Source organism: Notothenia rossii (assembly GCF_949606895.1).
Source record: "Notothenia rossii genome assembly, chromosome: 5".
NCBI classification, from domain to species: Eukaryota; Metazoa; Chordata; class Actinopteri; order Perciformes; family Nototheniidae; genus Notothenia; species Notothenia rossii.
The window spans coordinates 21,581,537-21,606,547 of NC_136903.1; positions in this window are offsets into that span (position 1 = coordinate 21,581,537).

A 25,011-nucleotide genomic window follows, 5' to 3' on the forward strand; every position below is an offset into this window, starting at 1 on the left:
CAGGTCTGCAATAAGTAATACTTTAATAAAAAGTTATAAAGTGTAGGCGTTGACAGTTATGGTTATCTTGGAGGTTGTATACTTGAGGTGCTCTGTATAGTTTTGAGTTTGGAAACTATACACTACAGCGACACTGGCTTTGTCTTCACCTTGTGAGTCTTCCCTTTGGCATGAATTTTAGGATTTTATAACACACTGCAAGAAAGGGAAAACCCCAAAAAGCATAATGGGGCCTCTTTAATATTTAATGTGTTTGATAGGTCTATTAGAGGCATTGTAGTTCATAGCACTGGCTACTCTGAGATGGCTTCACATTGCAGTTATATGATGCAGTATGGTGCCTGTCAAGATGAAGCCCTCAAGTGTTCAAGTGGATTGTGCCCTTCCTTCTCTGTGAGTGGTAGATCACAGAGGGTGCGTCTACTACTCTGGTTCGCACAAGTGCTTGTGTGAGTCTGCTCAGGTAATTACAGCATCTGTTAAGAGCTTTGCTGATTGTTTTTCATCTCCACATGGTCACCACTCCAGAAACCAATTACCCAGGGGAATACTAAATCACCAAGACCGATTTGTTATTCTAATGCAAAAAGCAGAAAAACCTGGATAAGAGTGCGATTGTGTTTCCATTTGTTCACATGCAGGTAATACACATTAACCGCGACTTTACAAAGCAGATATTAATGTTCTAAAAGGATAAAAAGTTACATTTTAAAAAACAAGAATATACAAAAAAAATCAAGATATAAAGTTTTGCAGGAAAGGTTAAAGGAAATCACAATAACATTCAGTGGTTTGGATCAACAGCATCTTCTTTTTCAGATTTTATTCATTTTACGTGCAGGTATACCACCAGCTTTGTAATCTTTTCCAATGAAATAACTGCCATTGTGGGCAATCATGATGAGCTGCTTTATTCATAGTGCTATTTAAATAAGGCACGCAACCGGAAAATATCCCTAAGTAGGCCATACTAGTAGACCTAGTTTCTGTTTTCACAATATATGCTACTGCTATTTCAGGACTTCATGTGCGTGGTTGACTCAGATGCGGAAAAGTACAGTATGCGTCACTTAGAGCCTTTCCGTTGCTCATGTTGTGTAGATGCTGCTGTGTTGGCTGCTACAGGCTGTTGCCCTTCTCTAAAGTATCTCAAATGTCAAAGTTGCACAGATGCATTAGTTCAGTAATGTGACTTGGTGAAACCAGATTGTTTAGATGGATAAATGGTGTGATTCACATTAACTGTTGATTAATTGTTCTCATTTATTGTGCCACCAGAATAGCTTTCCTCCTCTCCTGACCTCAATCTTCAACGTCCTTTGTTACCACTGTGATGACATTGAGTTCTATTTTCTGCTCTCTGGCTCCTCTTTTGCTCCTACTGCAGTGCTTTTGCGAAAAACCTATAAGCCGATTTAAGTTCCCGTTTAAAAAAAGAAAGAAAAATACTTTCACAATGAGAAAAGTGAAAAGCTTTATTCTCTTGGAACTGCTCCGGATTGCCTTTATAGCATTGCCTGAACTCCTGTCTATTTCGGCAGTCCTTTAAACTACCGTGTCTAATTGCGATGGCATTTTTAATTAAAAGTCAAGGATGTGGTTGTTTGTGAAGGGAGACTAATCTGTTCCTGCCTCCACCTCTCCCAGTGCTAGCTATCTTCCATCTATCTGCCTAATGAGAAAATAGAGAAGCCAGTGCAGGACTTGTTGATATTTGCCTTTCTCTAAGTAGATTTCTGGGAATATACGATTAGAAACCAAGCCTCAGTCCATGCTATGCTGTAACTTGGAGACCTTATGGATTAAAGATAACAATGAGCAATTTTCCTCAGGCCTCGTACGTATAACGTTACTGGATCTAGTAAGTCTGCTGCACGCTGAATACTATATTGTACTGTATGTGTTTATTTTCAGAAACATTATGTTTATCTAGTGCAGAACTCGAATTACTTTTATTTATATATTTTTTCGTCCTTCATCGGTCTCAAGAGTATCTTTTTTTTTTTAGAACAGGGGTGGCATTGTGAATAGGGAGTCAATTATTCAAACGGAGGACAAAGGTTCATGCCCTTCTGTTGGCACGCAAATGTCTTGCTGAAGTGTATGTGAGCAGAAATGCAAAATCACTGCCAGTTGGTACCTGACTCTGACCTCCATGTGAGAGGACAAATGGAGTACATGCACAATGATCGATGAAAGATCCAATAATTTAATTGATGTTGTCTGCTGCCAACCTTTGTCATCTTGAATTTAACTTGAGCTACTTTAAATTACTTTTGCTACTTTAAATTTAGAATGTCTGATTCAGTGCTAAGAGTACAAAACAAAATAATTATATTAAAATATAAATATATATATATTTTATATATCTATAAAAATCCAATGTGTGTCCGACTAAAGGCCATTTGAATGATGTGTAACTGTTTGTACTCATGGCTGTGGCGATAGCAGAGGACCTCGCTGCCCCCCTCCACATTAAAAGGCCCAGTGGGGATGCAGGGCCACAGCTGGGACTCAGCAGAGAGGAGAGATTAACATTGTGCTCCACCATTCTGCTTCATGGAGAGGGCCCAGTGCCCAACCTTACAGCTGAGGAGGCATAGCCATGCCTGTGGGCAAGCTAACCCCAGAGGTGGCCCACAACCGCAGCAAAAATCCAATTGATTCCAGCTCGCACAGCCATTAGCCAGAAACGGACTCCACTGGGCTTTGCAAAAGCAGCCTTCTTGAAACCCAAGGAAAATTGTCACCTGAACACTGTGGGGAACAGAGGAGACAGCTGGTTCAGAAGAACTACTCTCTAAGAAAAGGGATTTTATTGTCAGTTTATACTATGTTTGTACATGTTTATGCATCAGGTTAGAACTAATTTGTCAACTTCAGATAAAAAAAAGACTGAGCACGCCCCCCCTCTTCCAATGCATGCTTCTCACACAGAGCCTCACTGATCATATAGCATTGTCTGGAACAGAACACACTATCACTGACATACAAACATCAGAGCCAATTGAGAACAGTAAACTGGAATTGTATGCAGTGAAAAGGAGGTAGGTTGGCAGATAGTGATTACTGTGGCAATTCATCAGATCCAGCAGCAGCAGCTCCAGGGATGTATTTCCATAGTTGCCCATCAGCCAGCTGTTCAGCTTCAAATGGCAGGAAAGCATCATACTCACAGATTTTCTGTTCAACCACCAGGGTAAAATTCCTCCAAGATGTGTTTACTTTGAATACACAGGAGTATTGTTTAACACATGGAATCAAAATGTGTGAGAAAAATATATAGAGGTTGCATGCTTATCCTCCACGCCTATCTTAGCATACTATTACTAAGAACCCTTCAGCGTATCTGTAAGAATGACTCATACACTCTGGAATTGATCTACCAAAAGGTATCATGCAGTAGAAATGTAGTACATGAGAATTATAGATTGGGAGACACGGGAAAAATAGGAAGGATTGATCTGATCCGTTTAATCTTTCCAGTAATCTTGTAGATCTTTGAACAGAACCTAAATGAAAGTTTAATCTAAGTGTTATTAGGATCACTACAACAGTATAGCATTGTTGTCGACCCCTTAATGTCTACCATATTGCCATTAAAGCTATCAACCATGAAGCAAATAACTCATCTTTAAATTAATTTCTAAAACTCTGGACTAGAGGTGTAAAGCATGTATCCGCAGTGTCCCTGCTCCTAATGTGGCTGCAGACCTTAATTGCATGTTTACCCTCTGTTAAATCTGCCTCTTAACTGTACACTATCAAACATTATATAAACCAGTATCACTGTTAGCCTGTCCCTGCATGTTATTATAAACATTGCAAACCAGCTTAACTACAGATCTCTACGGACATGAGATGGAACAGTTAATCAATTACTTATTTAATTGATTGACAGAAAATTCATTGGGATTTAGTTATTGAAGCGGAAATGTAAATCATGTTTACTTTGTTGTAAGAATGAACCCATATTTGAAAAGATGCCCTACAGATCATTTGGTTATACATTTGATTGCAATACATGGATGTAAAGTGTTTGTGTTGTAGGTTGTTTATTGTACATGGTAATCTTTTCAAAATATGCCTGCTGTTGGGCAGGTGCAGGTGGGGAATTACTGTAAGGTTGCTGGTGCAGTTGCCTGACTAAACGTCTTTGCAATATCTCCTGAGGTTTAGTGGTCATGTTCTCTTTGCGCTGCAGCTGAGAGCTGTGGAGTCGTGAAAGGTATTGGGCAATGTCTCAGACTGCAACATCAAAAATAGAGGGGGAGATAAGGCCTTGTGACAAGCTAACATGGTGTTTGATGGTGGTACAGAATAGCAAGCTGCCTAATGTTACAACATGTAAGACTGTCAGAAGAAACTGTGACTCAGTTTTATGGTTCACATGACAGATATATATAAACAGTAGAAATCAGTTGCTGAGCTAATACACAGCTTTAGGTTAGAATCAAGGCTTGTTTTTGGGGTATAACTTGGTTCATTTAGGCAGAAAATGTGTGACATTTCCAGCTACGGAAGAACCGCCTCAAGTAGCAAAACGAGCCCATATCCAAAAGTGGTTATTCTTTTTCTTTGACCTTCATAACGTTAACTAGGCACCATTAGATACACCATGCCATCACAGCAGTGTAATGTGTTCTGTCTGGCACTAGCTCCACCATGCATGAATCAGCTGGAGTGTGTTCGGTAGGCTACAGTGTGTGTGTGTGTGTGTGTGTGTGTGTGTGTGTGTGTGTGTGTGTGTGTGTGTGTGTGTGTGTGTGTGTGTGTGTGTGTGTGTGTGTGTGTGTGTGTGTGTGTGTGTGTGTGTGTGTGTGTGTGTGTGTGTGTGTGTGTGTGTGTGTGTGTGTGTGTGTGCATGCGTGTCTGCCTGTAGGGGTGTAGGGTAGGATTCAGTGGGGCAACTTATGGCAGCAGGGTCTGTCCTTGCCTGGAAATCCAATAGCCTGTGAACGGTTGTGTGTCGGGCGGGAGGTAGGTGGTGTAAATTCTCCCAGCTTTTCCAGGCATCTGAGCCCACTTGCTAGGCCTCTTTGGCAAAGAGAGAGGGACCAGGTGTCGGCTCGCGTACAAAGGGCTCTGATGCCAGAGTGCAGTGAGATGTCGGATTTGGAAACCCTTCTGCATAACTGTGTGTGCACGTGTCAGGGAAAGGGGTTAGGGACAGCGACTGCTTACTTCAAGTAGCTACTACAGTTCTACTGCAACTTGAGTTAGAACAGCTTCATATTTGATGACAAGTTGTAAAGCTTCTAAAGATGCTAAATACTACTTTAAACTAGAGTGTTATCCATATCAAAACACCACTTGTCTTGTTTGTAGCTAAACTACATTTATCCTTCAAAAATACAGATGTATCACTCATAATATTGAATATTGTTTTCTGTTTCTTTACAAAATACACATCTGTTGGTAAATATTTTCAATATTGATAATTTGCCCTGCATTTTGTTAACCTATCATAGTGTATTCTACAAAATGTGACTTTAAATTGCTTATTTCTCCAACCAACAGTAACACCCCTTTTACACCTACCATTAAATTGCATTTTGGCTGATAGGATTGCATTCGGATAGTGTTTGACTACAAGCTCTATCCGATTGCTACCACTATACAGGTGTTTATGCACCTAAAACACATTAAGGATGCATTGTGAAAACATTGAAAACAAGTGTAAATGCAATTGCTTTTTCAATCCACATATAGCAGCAATGTGGGCGGAAATAAAGCCGAGACCAAGTGGTGGCCATGACCACAGCTGAAATAAAAGCAGCTGCATACTTCTCTGCTTCCCCAAATTGAGCCTGGGATGTAATGTTTGATTGTTTAAGCTGGACAGAGCCCTACAATGTTAAAGTGGATACTGGAGACACATACAGTATAGTATCGAGTGCAAATGTAACATATAACAGATCTGCACACAAACACATGTTATTCAAGATCTAAAGGGTTTAAGAAACCCCAAAAGCTAAGTTTACTGCCAACAAAGAAGAGGAAACGCATAATTGAAACCCTGATATAAAAGATTGTTAAGCTTTTTTGCTTAAAAGTTACTAACATTAATTTGTCTAAAGAAAATGTAATCCATTGTTCAAATTATAATTTTCATCTTTGAAAACAGGAAGCATGGGCACAGTCTAGCTGAAATTAGTCATAATTGCAAAAAGATTGACTACGCTGACCTTCAGTTATAGGCTACTGTGGATTTTATTGGAATCCGCTTCTTCACTTTGCATTATGATCTGCACTTTATAGCTTTTCGGAAAAATGTTCTATCTTGAGGCAATGCATTCACTGTGTTATTACTACAATAGGTGTAATACAAGTCACAAGAGGTTGCTATAAAATGAGTGCTGGGTTTGTAGGCCTAATGGAAAGGAAATTGTTTTATAATCCCTGCCTAAGAAGCATAAATTCATACATTTAACTGACAAGTGGAGGGCCAAGTGGTAATGACAGCATTGGCAGGCTTTGGCCATATTTATCTCCACTGCTGTCAATTTTGCCAACCCATCAATAACAGCCCATCCATCACTGTGCGTTTGAATGTCTTCAAGGTGATCTTTAACAGTTCACATAATGATTTTGAAAAATATTTGCCTTTAGCTTATTCTATGGGTATAAGAAAAATCATTTGTTTGCACTATGAAAGCAGTAGAATGTTATCTTTTCTTAGCATATACAATCTAAGGAACATTAAGGATGCTCACACTTAGAAGAACATCAAAGCTCAGATAGCAGTGTTTGACGGGCACTCCCTCGCTGCCCTAACATGGTCGACAGAGAGTGAGATAACGCTTAGCATCTAAATGAGTACGTTCTGTCACAGGCCAACACTATGCTGCTGAGTTGATAATGAGGAGGAAAGGTGCTCCCCTTATTTTGGGATTTTGGTTTGTGCTGTCGGCACCTATGCAACGTTGTCCTTGAAAAAGGCATTTTCATTATGGAGTCAGGATGCTGGACAATCACAGTGACAATTAAATATGCTTATCAAAGGTGATGGATAAATTGATTATGTTTTAATTTGTCTGTTATTATGAATGGTTGATTGGATTGTCCTTCGCAGGCTATTGATCTTGTGGCTGAGGTTGATTAAGATGTAGACTGAGCAGAGGATGCAGGAGTTTCAATGTGCACAGAAATAAATCATGTATTCTGAACAGGGTGCCCTGAAGAGCAGTTCTGGAAGCATAAGTATACGTATTAGATAAAGGGAACTTGAGTGTCAGAAGAAAACATTCTTAAAACATGGCCTCTTATATATCTCTTGGTATTTTTGTTTTAAATTGTTTGAATTGTGTAAGTAGCCATTGAGTGGTCTGGAAATCCAGCAATGCATCATATGAGCTGCTCGTATATAAAATAACAGAAAATTGTTGACAACCACCTTTAGTTAAATGTAGTAAATGAGTACGAATAAGTGAATAATAATCCTAAAATAAAAATGTACTTTCAAAGGACAAATACTTTATTAGATTTAATATATCTGCTTTAGATGGGTAATGTTTCACAAACAATCACATACAGAGAAATCCAATGTTATACGGTATGTCTCTTGTAAATGGAAAATAAACCGTATGTTACATTGTGCAAGAGTTGGTCCATGTGGCGCTGAAGGCAAAGGTGACATCTCACTATGATTTGGGGGTAAAGGTGTCTATATACACACTACCAGCGTGACTCACATTTCCTGCCTCCCTGAGCACAGTCTGTTCAGGTCACACACCCGGAGGAACCCCTCATTGAAGCTAAACCAACAACTATGACCCGTGCGATCCTGAAACACACTCAAATAACAGCAACAGAGGTCCGTTATGTGTTCTGTTATTCTCCATCATATTCCCTGAGAAAACCAGACCTTTTTTTGCGTTTAAATATCCTGACACCTGCATGCTGAAACATAGAGCTTGGTCCAGATTAAATGTTTTTATTACCATAAAATTCCACATCCCCATTGAAACAATCAAACAGACATCACTAAAAATGATAGGGAACATTTTTATTCATAATCGTATAACATCAATAGTTCAGCGTATTAAACAATAATAACAGTATCAATGTTAAGGTGTTTTAATTGTTCCTTTAATGCAGTAGTTTTACAACCGCCATTTTATATAGCAAAAAAATGGTTGATGAGGACTCAATACATTGTGCCAAACAATGCATTTGAGTTATTCTGAAATCACTCTCAAACAAAGAGGATCACTGTGCTGCTGCCAAAGCACAGGCTGCAGGATGAACGTACAGAAGCCTAACCTAATAAAAAGTTTGAATTCCCAGTTGCTAGTCTCTACTAGTCCTGATCTTTAGTAGAGCTGCCGTGCTAAATGGCATTTTACACTGTCCCGATTGAAATGAGGGCAGAGACTCAGTTATACTCAGCAATGCAGTGGGTTATTAGAACTGGGTTGTAAGCAGAGATGTTCCAAGCCAACCCTAACTATAAGTGAATGGGGTCAATCCGGGCATATTGGAGTGGATCAGTATTGGTTAAATAAATAGTGATTTGTTTGCCTTTTTGCAGCACTGCTCTGAGTAACTACAGCTGGGCTATACAGTACAGACATTGGTCATAAAGATATTGTTCTACACTCACTGGTCCTGTTCAGAACTGTCATAAACATGCGTCTTTTGTGAACCGTTCACAAGTTCTTCGTACAGCTGTTAGGACAGTAAAGATGGATTCAGAAAAAGAAAAAAAAGTACAATTTCCGTCTAAACTAAAGCTAAGTTTGCAGGACTATAATTCAGTATTTGTTTAGTTAAATAATTGTCTGACTATTTAGTGATGTAGGACAGCCACCTGGTTCATACCTCAGCAAATCTGAAGAGGAAAAGAGTTGTCATTCTCAAGTTATGGGATTTTTTGTCACCTTTCCCATATTCGGCCTGGTCTAATTTGGCTATTTTTCAGGGATTTGGGTAGTTCTAAAGAACAACCAAAAAAACATTTTCCCCCACAAAATACAATTTGACAACAATCAATTTCATTAATGGGAGACCCTAAAGATAAGAAAAATCATTGTTGTCATTTGTTCTACCACGGGTAGGGGTATCTCGAAAACTAAAGCCTTTTTTGAGGACTTGCTGCTGGACTAATAAGTGAATGGGGTCAATCCAGGCATATTGGAGTGGATCAGTCTTGGTTAAATAAATAGTGATTTGTTCACCTTTTTGCAGCACTGCTCTGAGAAACTACAGCTGGGCAATACAGTACAGCCATTGGTCATAAAGATATTGTGCTACACTCACTGGTCCTGTTCAGAACTGTCGTAAAGATGCGTCTTTTGTGATCCGTTCACAAGTTCTTCGTACAGCTGTTAGGGCAGTCAAGATGCATTCAGATCCCATTGTTCAGGTTACATTCAGAGGTGGATTGGTCACGTTTAATGCCCAGTGTAAACATAAAGCTGTCCTGTAATGCCACCGCTGACCAGTGTCACTGATAATATATATATCCAGACAATTTCAAGCATATCTGAAAGATATAAAACTTGTTTCACTGCCTTTTTCTATAAAGATAAAGTAGAACAACAAAAGGGATGTGTGTGGAATCACTGCTCAGAAGCATTTCGAATGAATAAGGGGGATAAGGTCTACGACTTTCACTTTTTGGGTAACTCCATGTCCATGCCTTCCCCAGTTTCAATTCCCTGAGTGACTTTCATAGCTCAGACAGTCAAGCAAAACATATTAATGGGAGTAGACTGCCAAATCTCCTATAAAAAACAAAACACCAATAACAAAGTGAGCTACGGGCAGCAAACACAGCACAGCAGTTCCTGGAATTGTTTGCTCTGTTTGCACAAGACTTAACATTTTACCTCACACGTTTTCAAAGAATCTGGTTTACAACGATGTTCCTGCCAAGGTGAAAGACAATCACCAAGAAACTCAAACAGTGAGGTGACAAGAAGATAGGTAGGTGGGAAAGCAGGAAGGAAGCAATAAAACAAATATGTTTTATATCAATTTTACCCCACTATACTGTACACACAGTGTCCCATTTTATTTAAAGAGAAATAGGTGGGAGGAACTGGAATAGTTAAAAATGCTCTTTTCTCCAATGCACATGGCAAAGGCAGCATTATATTTCACTGGAGGGAAGTTAAACTGAATTGCGTCCAAACTTAATTTGCAAGATAACTTTTCTCTAAAATAAATGTTTAACTTGCAGACTCTTGTTCTGCAACATGCCTTACGTAAAACATTTGAATATCTATGAAGAGGTACAACCACATGATAAAAAGCTGCAAAATATTATGTTTCTACAAATAAAGATTACTTGAACTTGTATCCTGTTGTACTTGTATCTGTATCCCTATCCACACCATTGTCTAGTTTGCTCCTATACTTAGGAGTTGGTGTCATTGTAGTTAAACAGTTGGGTAAACAGTTGTGTTCTGCTGTCGCTCAGGCCCTGCATTGCAGAGTAGCAGAACGGATTGTCATTGTCACATGAATACAAAGTTCATCGACACACAGAACACACCACAACAGGCAGTCCATTAGAAAATAAGTCAGAAAATAATATACACAACTGAAAATAATTGCAACTCGTGTGGTCTTTATTTGTTTGAACATGTCAAGCACAACACTCACTAACAAACACAATGACCCAATACTTGCACAGCTTTCATTTTTATCATTATTTAAATGTTTCCCTCCATAATGTAGCCTGCTATTAGAAAATGTGCAAAGGAACGCCAGTACAGTAATACTGACTGTAGATCTTATTTAACTATACCTATTTTTTAGGGTAATAATAATGAATTTACATTTAAACCCACTTTAAATCATTCTGTGCTAATCCACACATGGCATCGATGCCACACTAAAGGGTTATTGTATAGTAAGCATTACTAGGGATCAGCAACCCTTTAAATTCCCCTTAAGCAAATCCAGGCTGACTGCGTTGACAAGGTGAGCTCACACAAACACTCACGGATGCTTTCCGCTGTTCACAGCATTCAATTCCACTGGAAGGAAATAGTGGCGGTTTAACAGCTTGATTGGTCAAGTAGCGCATCAGAGACACTAGACATCAGTCAGTCTCGGAGCTCAACGTTGCTGCTCCTTGTTTTCCTTTGTTTGCTCATTCAGAATAAAAGACAAAAGATAATGGGTATTGACATCCTTGGTGGATTGCTTCACAATTTCATTGCCAAGAAAAATAAGAGCAAATTGAGCTGGATTCTGGGATCCCGTTAGTGGGAAAACATAACGGTTGTGCAGAGCTCCATTTAGAGATGATGGAGGGGAGAATCTTCCTGAATGTTCCCTGCAGAGCAGTGTGCCGAGGCTGTATACCACAATGACCTCCTGCCCGGTGCTCTGCTGACTATTTCATTTACAGACAGGAGGTCACAAGGGGGACATAGTTTGGACTCTGCAAGAATTCATTACTCCAACCCCATTACCTTGAATAGGGAATGAAGTCCCCGGAAAAGGTGGAATTAAAAGAGCTGAGTGAAATGTGCGAGCTTCAAAAACATACCCGCATTTGGGCTGCCAAAGGTTAACTCTTAACATTTTCCCACTGGCAGCTGCAGCATCAAGGCGTGCAGGATGCCAATCTGTGAAGAGACTCAATGTGTACCTTATGATGTCAGTAGCTGGGGAAATTGGAATCTTTATCTCTCCCGACTCTCTCTGTCCCTCTCCCTTTTTCTCTCCCTCTCTCCCTCAGTTCTGCCAGGCTCCTGGCATTCGAAACATGTCTGGGTTTGTTAATTAGACACAGAGAGAAAGACAGAGAGGAAGACTGTTTATCATGACAAGGATTCCATCTTTGGCAGTCTGGCCAGGACTTTAAACAGTTATCTGTTTTTATGAAGTAAGATATCATCAGATAATGATCTTAGAGTTCTAGTTTTGCCAGAATGATATTGCTAGACTGTACACCCTCCCCTAAATTCAGCCATTTCCAGCTTTAGAATACAACCTCATTTTAACTTCCATGCAATTTCTAGATTGCTTGGAAAAAGTAACTGTGTGCTCCTCCTTATCAAGATTTGGGAAGATAAGGATGAGGATGATGAGGATTATGAGATCAATCCCACTACCATGTCACATGAAAAACTCAGATGGGTTTGGCAGTTAGCTTAGCTTAGCATACAGCAATCAGCATGTCTCTCCTCAAATTAAAAACATATGCCTGTACTGTTGCATCCCTAAGTTAATCAACCAACACATATTGTATCTTTGTTTACTCTGCTCATAAAGTGAAATATTAAAAGCCAACTATTCCTTGTCAAACAGCCATTTATTCATCTGCCTTGCATTCTTGGTCAGAATACCTCTGTTAACAAGAATTTGGAAAGCTCTCTGCAATTGAATGCCTAAAAGTTAAAATGGTGTGTTTTACTAATTTTTTCTCCCTGAACATCATCTCTGTACTTTTGTGGACGCAAACAAGATATTACATCTTGAAAGAGCATTTAAAAGTTGGTAGTAGTCAGATCTTTTTACTTTGGAGTGCACATGGCCAGCTTATTTCCTCCATTTAAACTCTTCATGCAAGGCTAAGCAATTGCCTACTCGCTTTAGTTGAAAACTTGAAACCCAGATATGAGATGAATAAGTGAATCGGCTATATAAACACATAGATGGGTTTAGTATTGTTCTGAAACGTTGTGTTGTGGAACGTAGGCATCTTTACCCTTCAAGTCATCAAGTGACATTCATTACAATGAAGTTCTTTGCTCTAATGTTGTGCCTTTTCATATCAAACATTAGCGTGTGCTGATCAGCAACCTTTGCATATAACTTTTTCTCTTTTAACCCAACCCCACCTTGCTCTCTCCTCCTCTCTCTGTCCCCACCCACTCTCTGTGCTCTGGGGGTGGGAGTCGGGGTAGATGGGTGCATTAATAATGCAGTGCTGCCTGGAAACCAAACACGCTGCAGCGGAGTGCTGTGTAGAATTCTAAAGAGGCATTTGTTTGTACGCGGATGCCACCCTCCTCCCCCTTCTCCTCTTCACAGCCTTCTCATCTCATCTCTACACCCCCCCCAATCCCCTTATACCAATCTCAACAACTGTCGAGCATCAGTGTAGAAATCAGTTTGTCTCCTCCATCTACTGTACAGACTGAAGCAGAGCTGAGAAAATACCCATCTCCGATTGTTACTATAATCAAGATGATGCTTTAAATGTATCCGCTATATTGGTTTCTCATCCTTTACTTCCTGCAGCTTTGCAATCCAAAAAAGAAGATGTCGTGGCTCTAAGGCTTAACTGCATGAAATACTTTTGTTTGTGCATTCTACACACAGCAATAGGAAAGAATAACATTTTTCACGAGTGTGAAAGAAGTCACAGAAAACAGTGAAAACAGAGCTCTTCTGTGTACTTAAGTTTGAGCGTATCTGTCTACTTGGGTTAGGGAAGGTCATAGTACAGTAGGGTACTGAACTGTTTCTACTTCAACTTGTGATTCCAACATTAATTTTTTTGTGGGTGTATTTTATTACATTTGTATCTTATACCTTTTTAGAAGTATGATGAATATGATATCTATATAATCAATCACCCCAGTCTTTTTTCAAACTAACAGCAACACAAAGAGAACATACTTTTACTGATTGATTTAAAACATTAACATTGTAAAATTCTTATGTTGAAATATTTAAAATCTTAATAATAATAAGTTCGATTTCATGAAGGACTTTGTTTACATCCTATTTAGTAGCTAACCAAGCCTTCTACATCGCCCCCCTAGGAGAAATAAAAATAAATAATATGTTTCAATACTTTACAGCTGTTATTGTTTTATGCCACATAATCATCATCTTGCAGTATGGGCACTGACGACACACATTGAACATTATAAATAATTGATTTAACATAATATCATTTTGTTGGGAAACAAACAAAAAATCTTTAAATGAGTACAAACATTGCATTAATAAAGCTTTGTTCTTTAGAGATAATTTGAGCGATGGACTTTAGCATTAATCAAAATGAAATATTCTGGTGCCCTTCATAAATACAACTCGCAAACTTAATTTTACGGCTGCATTTGTTAGCTAAACACAGTCCATGTTTGATGTTATATAAGGCAACTGCAATACCCCAGAGTGGGAGAGTTGTTATACCTTCCCATACACAATGTCCAGTCGATTATAGATTACTATTCCAGTGTTGTATGCGATTATTTCATGTTTTTGTTACTGGTTGCCCTTTGCCCAAAGGCTTTAGATATATCACATTCGCTTTTAATTTGCATATTCATTGGTTTGAGCTCTGCACCTGATGCCACCCACAGAGGAAACTGAGCAGATTTGCAGTGCATGACGCCCAAATTCCTGTGGTTGATATGGACCACATTTGTACATGTGGGAATAACTGAGATGTACTCCTGGAAAGATAAGAGTTAACCATTGGAACATGCTGTATGAGCAATGCTCAAGAGGATAATGCATAAAGACTTCTAAAAAGTTGCAGGAGCATTCATCATTTTGTACATTATTTTTGTTATACATGTATGCTTAAAATATTCTTCTAATGGGTCATCTCTAATACATTCTCAGCACAATAACACAGTCTTTAAATTGCTGTCTTTATTTGCTCTGGAGTTGTTCATTTCAATACAGGATCATCATACTCCTTGTTTTTTTAGATCACTGCATGCCATCTGTACCCAATAAGGAAACACCTGTACCCAAGTTTAGTTTGATTAGCCAATGCCCCATTTAACAGTGTCAACGGTTTTCAAATCTCTACATTTTATAGGTCATGTAGCCACATTTATTACATTTTCCTCAGTTTTGAAGTTACAGCAATGAAGCAGAAGATGCATATGCCTTGATAAAGTCACCATGCCTGCTGTCATTCCGACCTAGGAGGTCTTCCATTCCCTGTCTACAGACTAATCCGCTGGCTGATTTATGTGATGTGCTCTCTAGTGACGCCGCCATTACTGCAGAGACATAGTCGAACTGAACACAGTTTTACTGACAGTTAAAGCATGGCTGGATTGATCACGGTTGGCATGGCCCACACTGATGGATGAAGTCAGCCAATGTAAATGTGGCTGTTCCTCAGCCTTAACACACTTGGAAAAGGATGGTAATCTCCAGTCCTGAAAATTAAAGTCAATGTGAAGGTGCGTTTGTACTTGCATTCTTTCTAATGGCTAGCCATGGGCTCTTCTGATTGCAGTTGAAGTCTGATTGCTGAGAAGACATGGGGAAAAAAAAACCTATGTCACACTTGATTTAACCTGGGTTATAACTCTAAACATGCTTTTTATCGTCGCAATCGCCAGCTTTAAATCTCATTTTGTAAGACATTTTTCCCATTTAGAGTAAAAAGACAATAATGCAGGGTACAGTTCACGGTGTAGCAACCTTGTGATTGACAGGTCACTACCTTATAAAGACATTAAGACATCACTGCTTAGCAATTACAACGTATTTTACATAAGGGAAAAACATTTGAAGCCCCCGCTACTCGGGCAGCTCACCCTCAGTTAATGACTCTGATCCCAGCAACTGTAGCTGTCATATTCCGCAAATTGCAAAGCAAGAACATTACACCCTAAGTTTAATAGTTTGAACCCCGAGTTGAAATATTTGTAGCAGTGTGGAGCACCAGTTTTTATGACTATGCCCATAAGGTGCAAAATGGCAGGATGAAGATGAATATAGATACATTGATATGGAGACTCATAACTATAAAACTATACAACTTTTTTTGTAGTTTTTACCTGGTGGAAAAACTGCAAGAAAATGCAAAAGCTTTCCAATTAATTTTGTGTAACCACTAAATGTCATCAATGTACAATCAACTAAAGATCATTAGCAGTAACATGTAATTATCGAGCAGCATTTATTAATGTAACAATTTTTGTATTTTATTGACCCCTAATATAATAGGTTTAATGGCATTAAATCATTAGCCTGCGTATTGTTTCTCTCAAATCCATCATAGCAGTATTGCCACATCCATTCTAAGAGGCAACCTTCATGAAAGACATCCTGAAAAGTAACTTGTGCTCGAGTTGGTCAAACAATGCCCTGTGTTGGGCAGCTAGCTGCAGCCATAAATATCTCACTATGAGCCCGAAGGTCTGGCAGATCTGCAGACCTCTGCAGTAGGAATGCATTTACCTGATTCTCAGCAGGGTGGGGGGTTTCCATTGGGAGCATGAAGGACTTCAGCTGAGCTCAGAAATGTCCTGGCCAAACCGCCTCTAAGGAAGACTGATCACCCGCTCTACAGAACCTGAAAAGAATAGGCAGATGCGCAGTTGATTTTCTCTGCACATGTCTCTTCCCAAGATGGTATCAAATACAAACATATCGATCAACAGGGTAACATGGCCGTTAGAGTCCATAGTCCTCCATGCTCATGGAGGAAATTAGTTCTTAATTCATTTTTAAGTCTGTGCAATCACACAGACAGTAGATAAAGCTGCAGAATATCTGCATCTTCACAGCATTAAACTAATGACCTTTCTTACCTTTTCAGATTATTTAATTAATTACTTTGTATGTATATTAAATGTCAAAGCTAATAAACCAAAGAACCCATCTACAGATGGAAAAAACATTAGCCAAACTAAAGACCAGGCTTCTTTTGGTCATTACTGTGCAACTCATTGCTATTTAATAAAGGTGTGGGTAACCAGCTAATGTGTCTCTTTGGTATAATATTTTTTATAATAAAGACAAATGTTTGTTCCAGTGGTTATAGGCTCATTCAGTTTGTTTTTAAATAAATTAATTCATTACTCTTCATGGGATTGCATTACTGAATATGTATGGCAGCACTTATTTTAATGTAATAAAGAGATATGACACCTTTTATAAAAGCACTTTAAAGCAAAGTGTGTCTGGATGATGCATTGAAGACTTATTTTAATTCATGCCTTTGTTGAAAGCCGACAATAAACTGTGTAGTCACATTTACCACATCAATTCTCTCCAAGGCCACCCATAAGGTTTGCTATTGCTTATTTTTCTTATTCAATTTAAATTTCACACCGTTAACAATAAATGTCTTCTTTGAGTAATGTCCTTTTAAGTGTTTATAAATTATGCCATTTAATAAATTCATTTAGCGTAAATACTTGTCTGATATTAAATGCAAAGACAATGTTGTGGAGAGGACAAATACATTATTGTGAGTACTATTTAGTTTAATACATGTAAGTATCGCAGTCTCTCAGCATGCCATTGGGCCTGTTTAAGATGGAGTGCTGTGTTAAAACAGCTTGGTACTCTGTCCAAGTCATATATGCAGTAACAGCAGGCTACACACATTGGAACTAACAATATATATAAAAAAAATCTCTTGTGTTAAATGTGCAGTACTGAGAAAGTGCAGTCATATATGTTTTGCAAATATGAATGTTTGTCAATGTTTGAGCCTCTGCAATTGTCACAGCAGGAGATATGCTGTGCCTGCTCAATGCAAGCAGTGAATTCATTTGAATGGGCAGCATTTTTACCATGTACATGTAATTGTTGTCTTTGTGCAGCCTCTCGGAGCTGGTTCCTATAGAGAGGTAAATGCAGTAAAGACAACATGGATTTGGCAATGCATTTTAAATAACCATCATTCATAGTTCACATAATAATATGTAGGTGTCACATCTATTTGTGTTCATGGCGGTCTTTCTAAAAGAATGGCACACATGCTTAAATGGATTTATTCATATACACAAGAAAGGAAGCTGTCAGTCAAGTCCCTGTTACTGTGTGTACATTGTGTGTGCTACCATTAAAGGATCTTTCAGAAGCAGCTACATAGCCGCTATAATGTGCAACAAAATAAAAAGCACACAGAATGTCTTGCTTTGGCATTATTAAATAACTAGTACATAAACATATTGTGGTTGGCTTTAAATCCATAAAAGAACAGAGTGGTCAGCTGTGTTGTCCCCCCAGTTTCATTATTTCTGAGAATTTGGCTTTGTAAAAAATTGCAATGCCTTAGTTTAAATGGGAGATGAAGATGTGAAAAGTTGAAAGAACTTGTGGCCTTACTTGACTGTTCGGTATTCATGTTGAAGCACTGGCCGACCCAAAATAAATGTCAGGCCAATGTGAGGAATTCTTAAGTGCTGTCACATATTGATCTCTTGTCTAATAGAGTTTTAAACAGAGATCCATGGCTTCGAGGGACGCCCTTCTATCAGACATGTTACCTTTCTACTGAGGACACTGACCAGCAAACTTTCACATTTTGCCTTTTTAATTTAACAGCCCTCGTGTGTTTGCGATAAAAATGTCTGTAGTACAACTCTCAACTTCTGATAATGATTGCACACATCAGCTTTACTGACATAGCTTTAATATTCATATGATGAGGTTTTAAAGTATTTTTATGTTCCTATATTAACAGAACTACTGTGACTTAAACTTCACTAATTAGAGCTGTAATTGATGGATTTGTTCTGGCAGTTTTGAGTTATCCAGCCATTTTGTGTGCAGTCTACTATGTGATTGTTTGTGTAATATCTTCCTCCAAGGCATGACACTATCAAACATCTGTTAATCTGCGCGTGGCAATGAAATGAAGCTGCATGAAGTATTGTAAACAATCACTTTTCCTGCTTGTCCTACCATTCAAACACCACACTGGAGGACACTTCCCAGCGTTTAATCAAAGCATCTTTTTTGTTCATGCCAACATAACAAATGTCAAATGTACCAAAGAGTCTCGCTCTTTCTCACTCCGATTATTACTGCCCTGTAATCAGGCTGTTGTTGCACCTCTTTTGTGATTTTATTTCCATAGAATCCCCCTGTTGAGTCCTAACCTTTAGTATTTTCTAATATGCCAGCTCTGCTCCACATCTTGGCCTGCAGAATGGCAGTTTCATTTCTAGTGCAGAGACTTTGTAATATGACAACACGCCCTCTCCCTCCAACCAAATCCACCAGAGGCTACATTTAATCAACAAAAACATATTTGTCACAGAAAGGCTTCAACTGAATTGTAAGAAATGTAGGGATATGTCAGAATTGTATCACAAACCAATCTCCAAACTTTTTAACCCATACACCGGGAATAAAATGTAATTTTAGTGCTTGCTCTGGGTTATGAAAACAAGGTGGCCTATCTGTCCAATTTCTGTCAACAATGGCCCCTTATCCATTTAAAACTCCATTCATTTTGTATAATGTCAAAAGGGTAGCTCAGCTCACAGTTATGGATCTATTTAGTATGGAATATTTTCAAATGTTTTTGACTACACAAATATGATAAACTGACTTTACATTACCTGCGCAGCACTAAACAGAAGATAGTTAGGGATGTGCCAATGAGAAAGTCAAAGTTGTCATGTTGTCCTGTTGCCAAAAGACCAAGTCCCAATGAATGGTAATGGTGTTGCATGTTTCAGGATTAATGAGCTAAATAAGATTTAAACAAATGTCAGAGAGATTCGTCCAGGTCCTTGTAAAAAAGCTCTGACCCAACTTGGGCAGGTATCTTTCTTAAATGTTAATTGAATAGCAATAAATGTGGCCATGGCCATCATTACGCAGTGATTCATACATTTTTTTCTAGCATTTTATAGCCTTTTTTTAACTTCTTTTGTTTACGGCCTGAATCTTGCATGGTTTCAGCGCTATTCCTGTGACAAAATCTTGGACACCTGGAGTCATACACACAAATGCTTTTGTGGTAGTTACCATAGGCTACCCTAGATGTCCAGGAGCACAGTTTGTAACACTCAAGCTGAAAACAATACCAGCATGGCTATAAGCTTGTGAATATGCTTTGTGATACTCCAATACAGGTAAGAATTTGGCTTCACTAAAAATGGAAATGTTGTGTCAGTCCTTTGCACAACACACACACACACACACACACACACACACACACACACACACACACACACACACACACACACACACACACACACACACACACACACACACACACACACACACACACACACACACACACACACACACACACACACACACACACACACACACACACACACACACACACACACACACACACACACACACACACACACACACACGAGCCCTTCCTCTCATTCAAACTGCTGTGCTTGCCAGGGCATGATTACATATTATCTGCGGCACATAGAGAACATGGTGTTGGCTAGAAAAAAATGGAGCAAAGGAAGGAGAGGACTGTAGGAATGTAAGTAGGAATATGTTAAAGGGAATGAATGTGAAAATGCAGCATACAAACACAATGCCCTTGAGTATGAATCACATGTGTCCATGGGCGTGAACTATGTAAATAAAAAATGTGATTCTGCAACTGTCTCATTAGATTTACTAAATTTTTCAAGGCCTTGCAGTTATTTGATAATGTGACGAACACTAGCATAGTGTTGGTAGCAGTTTCACATACAGCATTATACTGGGTAAAGCTAGATGAAACCTCATCCTCCCATGCTGCTGAATAATCCGTGGTTGACACCGGTTTCCTTCATATTATTTCAGGGCATAATGTGTTGTCGCATTGTTAGAAGGATGCCATCCAAGTTTCCTTTTTTTTTCTTCAGGCGAGCAACTCAAAATCTCTTTACACTTTGCGGGAACAGCTATTTAGACAGAAAAATAAATCCATCTTTAGCTGTTAAAGTATTTAAAGGAGGATTAAAGGGTGGATTAAATTGTTTAATACAGCTACCGGTGAAGTACCTTGAATCTGTTGGCCTATTTTTGGGTGATAGGCAGCATTTTTTACTCCCGCTGAAGGGTGGCCAAAAATGGTTGAGCTGACATTATTTTGTGATATATATCGTATACAGTTTTTAAAGAATTTTAGGAAAAAATATTCATATTAAATCAAAGAACAAGGGGGTTTATAAATGCTGTATTGCACCATCATTAAATAATAGCCGCTTTCACACCAAGTACTTTGCCGCACTTAGTGCCCCAGGGCACTAAGTATCGCGTTCACACCGGAAAAAGTTCCCTGAGGGAAGATTACGCAAATGAGCCGCTGACTTCACTTCTTCTTCTTCTGCTTTGGGTTTACTGGCAGGCCACAAACAACTTCACGGCGTAAACTGCCGCCGGAAGTCCCCGGCCGGAAGTCCCCGGAGTCGGGGACTGGCTTCAGTAGAAGCTGCTGGGACTCCCAGCTTCTACTGAAGCCTTCCGAGTAAATCGCCAGAACGCCTACACCTCCTCATCACTCCACTGCTCCCATGTTTTTCTTTGTGTTGCCATAAGTTATTGTCTCTCCGTTGGTGCGCGGGGCTAATGCTAATAATGCTAATGCCACAAATACAATGGCGGCTTCACAAAACGTTTCTTTTTTACGGGGCGTGGTTTGCAATTCGCCCAGCCAATAGAAATTGGTACTTTTTTGGTACCACCTCTCTAGCAGGCACTAAAAATGGGGGTAAAAGTTCCCAGCACCAAGTACTCTTTTTGGTGTGAACGCAACATAAGGGGTACTAACGGAACTAAACGGGAAAAGTACTCCGGTGAGAGCGCGCCTAATGAATCCAACAGGAATCCATCAAATAAGAGGAAGAGAAACCAATTTCCTAGATCACAGCAACAACAATGTCTTCCATTGCAGCTTTGCACTGTATATTACTGTTGTGTTTATGTCAGCATTGATAAATCTGGGCATACCAAACAGAAAAAACCCCACTAATTACAATAAACTTTTTGAGAACAGTGATAATCACCAGATGATGATGCTATACAGGAAGCAGGACAGTGTGCCACTTTTCTGCAGATGTATGCCATTTGCTTCCACTGATCATCCATACTGTTCAGCCATCACTGCATCTTTTGGGGGGGTTTTTTCTCTGCTAAAAGTAATTTTTCCTGGAAAAAGAAGAGCTGCGATAAAGTGGTGATAGAATTATAGGCAACATTTAGGGGGAGAATCTCTGTTAAAACAAGACATTCCGATAGTTTATTAAAAAAATATTTTGAGGATTGCTTCCTAACTTGCATTTATCTTACTTCAATAAAGCCATTATGTAAACATGAGTAAGAGACTTGAAATAATAAGACCTAGTGTGGAGCTCAATGAAATGTCATAAGCCATCTGTACTTTTGTAGTCCGAAAACACTTGCAGTTCTTCTTTAAAGTATCTCTTCCCAGCTTATTTCATTTCCCTGTCAATCTCCTTCACTTTACCGCACTATTTCTTTTCAACTCACCACAAAGCTAATCTTCCCTCACCTTTTCTTCAAAGCTCTTTCTTTATCATCATGCCATTATCTCTTTCTTCCTTTTACATTGAACACCTTCAAACTTGCTTCACATCTCTCCTCCCTCGTTTCCCACTTCAGCTCTTCACTGAATTGTGTAGATTGGGGTCCCTCCTCTTGATCTAGCTGCCACCTTCTTGGCCCCCTGTCCTATTTGGTTTTCTTTGCCGGCCCTCCTTCAGTGGCTCTGTCTGGTATGTCAGCCTGCAAAGCTTCTGCGCTACTGTACATCCTGTTGATAAGAAGCATCCTGTGCATCATCACTCGCAGCTGCCTGTGGGTTCAGCTGGCTCAGTGGCCCATCTGTGTGATCTTCTGCCAGATAACTGGGGTTTGGCACTGCATGATCCATCCCTCTCCAAATCATTTGCCAGCAGAAAGAGGTATGGAGGCTGGAGAAAGAAAGGTGGAGATTGGACAGCGATCTCTGCATTGACTGCTCTGGCCGTGTTGGCTCTCCGGTGCTCACAGCCAATCTCCCCTGTTCACCTGGTCGTGCCATAGATTGGCCTTGTATAACAAAGGACGGAAAAGCCCTCTGCTTATAGAGGGATGTGTAAGGAAGAGCTCAAGGTGTGATGGTGACGCAAGTATCTAATCCTGTGTGACATTTAAATGCCATGAATACTATTGATATATGGTTGAAGTACCTCTTGGGAATTGTTCCTATTCTAAAAGTCTGATATATTAGGAGGAAAATCTAATAAAGGAAACGTGAACAAAGCACAAGGCTTAACATTTTTGTCAGCACCAACTTTTATTCTCAGACTCTCCTTTGTACGGCAGGGACTAGTCGCAATGGTCTGAATGTGGCTCAGAGCACCCCTTTGAAGGTCAGAGCTGAGTGTGCGATGAGTAGATGTACAGTATTATAGGTGCATGTGTTCAAGTAGTAATATTTACAGTGCATCCGGAAAGTATTCATACCCCTTCAATTTTTCCACATTTTTGTATGTTACAGCCTTATTTCAATTTGGATTAAATTCATTTGTTTTCTCAACATTCTACACACAATACCCCATAATGAAAAAAGTTTTAAAATAACTTTTGCAAATTAATTAAAAATAAAACCCTCAAATATCACTTAGCATAAGTATTCACACCCTTTACTCAATACGTTGTTGAAGCACCTTTGGCAGCAATTACAGCCTCAAGTCTTCTTGAGTATGATGCTATACAGTATACACGCTTGGCAAACCTTTGTGGCAGTTTCTCCCATTCTTCTTTGCAGATTGTCTCAAGCTCCATCAGCTTAGATGGGGAGCGTAGGTGCACAGCCATTTTCAGATCTCTCCAGAGATATTCAATCAGGTTCAAGTCTGGGCTCTGGCTAGGCCACTCAAGAGCCGCGTTCACACCGGAGTACTTTTCCCACAATAGTTCACCAGAACTACGATAAATTTGCGTTCACACCAAAAAGCTCCAGGAACTAAATTAGTTAATGAGAACCTTTTTACCCCCTTTTCCGTCCCTGCTTAGCAGGTACTTTCATGGGAGAAGAAGGTTCCTATGTCTGATTGGCTGGGCGGATTGCAAACCACGGCCCGTAAAACTCCCAAAACGTTTTGTGAAGCCGCCATTGTATTATCCTCGCATTGCATTATTAGCATTAGCATTAGCCCAGCGCAGAAACGGAGAGAGACTAACTTATGGCAACACAAAATAAAACATGGGAGCGGTGGAGATGAGGAGGTGTCGGCGTTCTGGCGATTTACTCGGAAGGATGCGTCCCAGCTGCTTCTACTGAAGCCAGTCCCTAACTCCGGGGACTTCCGGCCGGGGATTTTGGGCGGCAGTGTACACCGTGAAGTTGTTTGTGGCCTGCCAGTAAACCCAAAGCAGAAGAAGAAGAAGTGACGTCAGCGGCCAATTTGCGTAATCAACCCCCAGGGACTTATTCCGGTGTGAACGCGATCTTTACTTAGTTCATCAGAACTAAAGAGTTCTGATTAACTAAAGTGGGAAAAGTACTGCGGTGTGAACGCGCCTAAGGACAGACTTTTCCTGAAGCCACTCCTTTGTTATCGTGGCTGTGTGCTTAGGTCGTTGTCCTGTTTAAAGGTGAACCTTCGCCCCAGTCTGAGGTCCAGAGCACTCTGGAGCAGGTTTTCATCAATGATCTCCCCGTACATTGCTGTATTCATCTTTCCCTTGATCCTGACTGGTCTCCAAGTTCCTGCCGCTGAAAAACATCCCAATGCCACCACCATGCTTCACTGTAGGGATAGTGTTGGCCAGGTGATGAGCGGTGCCTAGTTTCATCCAGAGATGATGCTTGGCATTTAGGCCAATTTTGGTTTCATCAGACCAGACAATTTGGTTTCTCATGGTCTGAGAGTCCCCTAGGTGCTCCATGTGGGCTTTCATGTGCCTTTTGCTGAGGAGTGGGTTCCTTCTGGCCACTACTATAAAGGCATGATTGGTGGAGTGCTGCACAGATGGTTGTCCTTCTAGAAGGTTCTCCCATCTCCACAGAGGAACACTGGAGCTCTGTCAGAGTGACCATCGGGTTCTTGGTCACGTCTCTGACTAAGGCCCTACTCCCCCGATGCTCAGTTTGGTTTGGGCAGCTAGCTCTAGGAAGAGCCCTGGTGGTTTCAAACATCTTCCATTTGCAAATGATGGAAACCACTGCTCGTTGGGACATTTTTCTGTACCATTCCCAAGATCTATGCCTTGATACAATCCTGTCTCTGAGATCTACAGACAATTCCTTGGAACTCATGACTTGGTTTGTGCTCTGATATGCAACTGTGTGACCTTATATAGACAGGTGTGTTCCTTTCCAAGTAAAGTCCAATCAATTGAATTTACTACAGA